Raw genomic sequence first — 5,097 nt, 5'->3', positions numbered from 1 at the left:
GTCGATGTTTTCTTCAGTTAACCTCCGTCTTTCCTTTCTCTCCTCCGTGGTCTCACGGTAGTACTTCTTCGATGTGGCGCCGTCTCCGACACCGTGCACGTGTCCATACAACGGTCGAGTATCCACCGGTTGTCATTTCAATATGTTCAACGCCCGGTTGAATGAAGTGTTCCACTTGGGCCTGGCCAATGCCTGAGACGGCACAAGGATCGTTTACAAATCTTTACCTACTAATAAACCAGCGATTGCTTCTGGTCGCACGTCGTGCTTTTTTGCAGAAACGTCTCTGTACTTTTGGATAATGAAACCCGCAGTCCCTTTTTGAGTGGGTCTGGGAAAACGCTTCATTCTTGCAAAAAAGGCCCTGCAGTTTGGTGTATTCAACCCGTGATCCTTTTAGTGGAGAAGGCGGGTGGGTGGGCGAGAGGGAAGGGCCGGGGCGTCGCCCCCGACGCAGACGAGACCGCCGGCGGCCTTGCAGGGGCTTGCGGTGGCGCGGTGGACGAGGAACTACCGGATCTCGACGGATCCGGTGGGGAATGGAGCGGGGGCGGCGAATCGGGAAGGAAGGCGGCCGGAGCTTGGAGCACGACGGCTGGCCGGCGCGCCATGGCGTCGGGTACCTGCGAGAGAAGAGAGAGACAAGTGGGAGAGAAAAGGGAGGACGGGAGGAAGGAGATGGAAGGCCGGAGGGAGAAAGAAGAGAGCGGTGAGGTGCGGCAGCGGTCCTGCTGCTGCTGCTGCTCGCTGGTGGCTCACCGACCATCGGCGCTAGGTGGGGCTCGGGTGCGTGGAGGCGTCGGGGATCGAGGGAGCTCTCCTCAATCGCGGTTGGAGGCACTCGGGGTCGAGCAAGGGAGCGACGTTCCGTCGTCGCCTTGGTCGGCCTTCGTCCGTTCCCCTCGTGTGCCTTATCCCCTCAGGTCACACGTAAGCTACATCCCCTCTCACTTCCCCATTAATTTGCTACCTTTGATTAGATTTCTCTGGTTGAAATTGGAGCCTCATCTAGTTTAGTGTTGATCTGAGCTACACACTAGCGATTATTTCTGCGCATGGTTGTATTCAAAGGAGATTTTGGATGGATGCGGGTGCTGCTGCTGGATGCAGTTGTTGGAATTGTACAGGAATTCAGTGGATAATGTGTCAGAAAGTTAGACAATTTAGCTATGGATATTTTCAATATTTAGCAACCTGCTTTGGGGTCTCAGTGTTCTGCAGATAAATTTCTGATGCCTTGCACTTCTAGGAGTTGTGGTTTATCTATGCAAACATGAACCTTATATAACTAATTGGTGTTCCGTTGATGTGTCCAAATGACCCTGAAATATAAAATTGAATTGTGTAAGTGAATTGATGATGATACATGCTTCAGTTTCTGAATATTGGGAAGCAATCTTCATGACATTTCCATGTGAATCTTTTGAAATCCACTTTTGGGTGACTCATTTTTTATTATAATGAATTTAAATTCACATTTCAATTACTTATGAACAAAGCTGGTGCATATATTGAAGGAGGCTCAACATTGATGGTTACACCCTGCCGAGATTTGTGAGAACTGCCCACTTTTTCTTTTATGGGTGTAGCATCTGCAGGCTTACAAGCAATCATTAATTTTGTTAAGCAACAGAATGCTACAGTTATGTACAGAGTTACAGGCGAGGGGCGATGAGAGTTGGTTTATGTTGGTATTCAACTTGGTTTGGTACATCTATATAAAGCTCACATGTATTCCACTACATTTGTCTTAAAAGTGTATCCGTGTAGATTTTCAGTTCAAAGGTTTGCATTAAGTCTATTTTCACTCCATGCAGATGATACATTTCTTATCACCCAATGCACTGTTTAGGGGATCCTTCTAATCTGGCATGCTTTTTGGTCTGCCCTGCTTTACGTAGTTCATGTTGACTCCTTAATTCTTCAGTGATAATGAGCTATTCATGGATCTAGCAACTGACTGTATTTGCTTTGTCCCGAGATGATGGATACTTTTTTGTCATGAGATCATGGATACTTGAATGTCCTTTGTTGACCACATACAGTTTCTGATTGTTTTCGTACGTTTATGCCTCTTCTGAGCTTGTGGAACCCATTTATTTTCCCAAAGATAACTTGTGCCTGCTAAGTCTTGGGATCCATTTTTTTGTTCCTATGTGACCAATCCGTAGAAGAATGCATGCTCCTGAGCCATAGAAGAAATCAGTAGGTGGACAAAGTTGAGGGCCCGAGGTAGCAATAGTTCTTCAAAGGCATTGGACAATAATTGATTGGTCGAAGGTATCATTTTCTGTCGAACTTCAATTGACAGGGAAGAAATTCTTTCTATATGTGCCTTTGGTTTTCTTTCGCTTAGGGAGTTCATACAGTTCTTTTTTCAGGGCAAGAGATTCTTCAGCTAGATAACAAAGATCACTTTAATTAATTAGACCAGAAGTTGCTTTTACCATTGAGCTTCAGTTGACAGGGAAAAAATTGTTTATGTCTATGCCTTTGGTTTTCTTTTACTTAGGGAGTTTGTATAGTTTTTTTCAGGGGGAGAGATTCTTCAGCTAGATGAGAAAGAGCACTCTGATTAATTAGATCAGAAGTTGCGTGTGATGATGATTGCTCCTGCAGACTACAATGGCACCAACCACCAGGCGAGGTCGTCAGTGAGGCGCCATTGGTGGACATGAGTAAAGCTTCTTGACCTATACGATTCGTGGTTTGGCATATTTGCTTCATCGGAGTGCTTCATGTACTTGGTCTGAGATGATTGAGATCCTTAATTTGCATTGGTTTATTTTTGCTGCATCTCCTGCAATACATTAGTGAAAAGCTTAGCAGTGCTGATCTTCTAAACTTGAAGTTAATTATGACTTGCTTAAACTTATAATAATTTTGTTTTGGAGAGTGCAGGAATCATTTTGAGGAAACAGTGAACAAAAAAGTTGGGGCATCCATTCCTGAGTAATCAGCTGGGAGAAGCCCAGAAAAATCTGACAGGAGTGGTGACACTAGCAGCAGCATGCCTGATACAAGACCCCTGAATAGTGATTGGAGCATTAAAGCCATGGTATTATTCTCTTTGGATTTTTTGTTGCATGTCCTGCTTTGCTTAGACGTTTAAATGTGTGATTTGTTTCTACCAGGTGGTATTCATTTTTTGCAGCCGTTGGATGATGTATCATGTATGTCCTCCCTTCTCAACCTTATTCCCCTTGGTCTCTTCAAGAAAAAAAACTGACATCATTAAATGTCTTTTGTGATACTTTGAGTGCTACAGAAAACAGAATTTCACTTCGGATAGCTGCATGTGTACATATGTGGTGGAGGAACTCAACAATTTCCAGTAAAAGCAAACGTTTTTGCAGTCAAAGGTAACCTTTGCTACATCTGCTATTGAATATATGTTGGGGAGGACAGTAGCAGTTTTCAGATGTTTGTGTGTTAAATCCATTGTAGGCTTTCCATCTGTGCATTATTCATAATCTTAATGGGCTTCAATTTTATGCTGCATGATCCAGATAAATTTATTGGTTATTTAAAATATCGACAGATATTTTCTATATCTGGAAGGATGGGCCACATTGAACTCACTAATTCTTTTACAAGCGCACATGAATTGGTAATACAGGCCGGTCATGTTTTCCAACTTTCCCTTCTTCTCCTGATGTTCCCATGTACTACTTGCCAAGGATCAAGTGCCTCTAACGTTATACATGTGTACGTATATCGAATGATATACTTTTTACTAGGGATTTCTTTATCGAGTGTTTAACATGCTTTAGTTAGTTTGCATGGCATTTCCACTATGCTTAGAACAACATTGTGAAGGTACGTGTTATTCTACCTCTTGGGCTGTAATGCTCCATTCATTCAATGTTTTAGGTTGTGCTTCTCGATGATCAGATATTTATGGCATGGTGGATGATGCTTCATGGTGATCATGGTGCCATGGTGGTGGTGTGCATGGCATCGATGGTACTTCATGCATGCATGGTTGCTTTCTTTGCAACAGATATGCAGCGCTGCCTTTTCGCTTCTTCTCTATTTTATATGTCTAATTGTTCCAGGGGTCTAACAGCAGGCAGTATATTTCACGGGATTTCTATATCAGTAGTTTGGTGATCAAACTTTTTCATGCACCTATAATTATGCATTGGCCTTCTCGATATAGTTGGAATGCTACATCCATTTATTATATCATATTGCCATGAGTTATAACCGTGTCTTCATGTTTGTCCTATTTTACTTACCTTCCTATGTTTTCTTGAGAAACTTCATGCCTGCGAAGCTGTGGTGACTTGATGACAGGAGAAGTGGTCAGGATTGAGCCATCGGACAAGAGATGACCGCCGTCGATTGCCAACAAATTTTTGTATGCCGCAGTGAGCGGGATGGGTTCAATATCTTCAGATGCTCTGCGCTGCACCGGCTATATTTGATATGAGTCCACATGCAAAATAAAGGCATCACACGTTCTGGGTTGCTTAGCTATGTGTTTTTTTTCGTGATTGGATTATATGCTACTCGGTGTTGAAGGGTTTGTTCATGTCAAAGTTAACAAATCTTGTGATGTTACCAGAGATTGCCCATTTACTCATTCTGCATGGGATGGTCAGGGTTTGATTATTTTTGTCAGCAGACTTTCATTCAGAAAATAACCCAATGGCGCTCGCATGTTCTCTTTACTTATGTACCTACACAATAGTGCTTTATTAATTTTGTTGTGCAAATAATCAGTCGTTGTGTTTATGAGAAATGATAATGACTCGCACCACTACCATCCTATATTTACCTCGTGTTATGATTTGATTCAGGTATAGCTTCCAAGTACCCAGTTCAGGGCATGTCCAAATTGAGAGGATTCACTTATATAAAAATAATTTAATTCTCAATTGTCATTGGGGCTCATTAATTTCTAAAATTTCTAATGTATTATAGTAATCAATTTCAAAATATGGAGAGTCTAAAAGATAGACCCATTTGAAAATAGATACAGGGAATAATCATGTTTTTTGTGAGCATGCAGGAAGTTCATTAAGATTCATATATAAAGGTTACAATAGTGTACTTCCTTCGTTCACTAATATAAGATGTTTTGAATATTTT

At 42.1% G+C, this 5,097-nt stretch overlaps 1 long non-coding RNA gene across 2 annotated transcripts; it reads left to right on the top strand.

Moving 5' to 3' along the window:
* The first annotated feature begins 366 nt into the window (after positions 1 to 366).
* On the top strand, positions 367 to 4,778 carry LOC125514669. Of its 2 annotated transcripts, XR_007286554.1 has the most exons (5): positions 367 to 930; positions 1,818 to 2,678; positions 2,902 to 3,058; positions 3,135 to 3,173; positions 3,269 to 4,778. It is a non-coding gene; the product is annotated as an uncharacterized LOC125514669 (long non-coding RNA). The 2 variants fall into 2 exon arrangements; XR_007286553.1 differs by having other exon boundaries at positions 371 to 2,678.
* The last annotated feature ends 319 nt before the right edge of the window (positions 4,779 to 5,097 follow it).

This window comes from Triticum urartu, chromosome 6 (assembly GCF_003073215.2).
Source record: "Triticum urartu cultivar G1812 chromosome 6, Tu2.1, whole genome shotgun sequence".
NCBI classification, from domain to species: Eukaryota; Viridiplantae; Streptophyta; class Magnoliopsida; order Poales; family Poaceae; genus Triticum; species Triticum urartu.
Note: the sequence above shows the minus strand (reverse complement) of the source record. Positions and strands in the feature narration are given on the sequence as shown.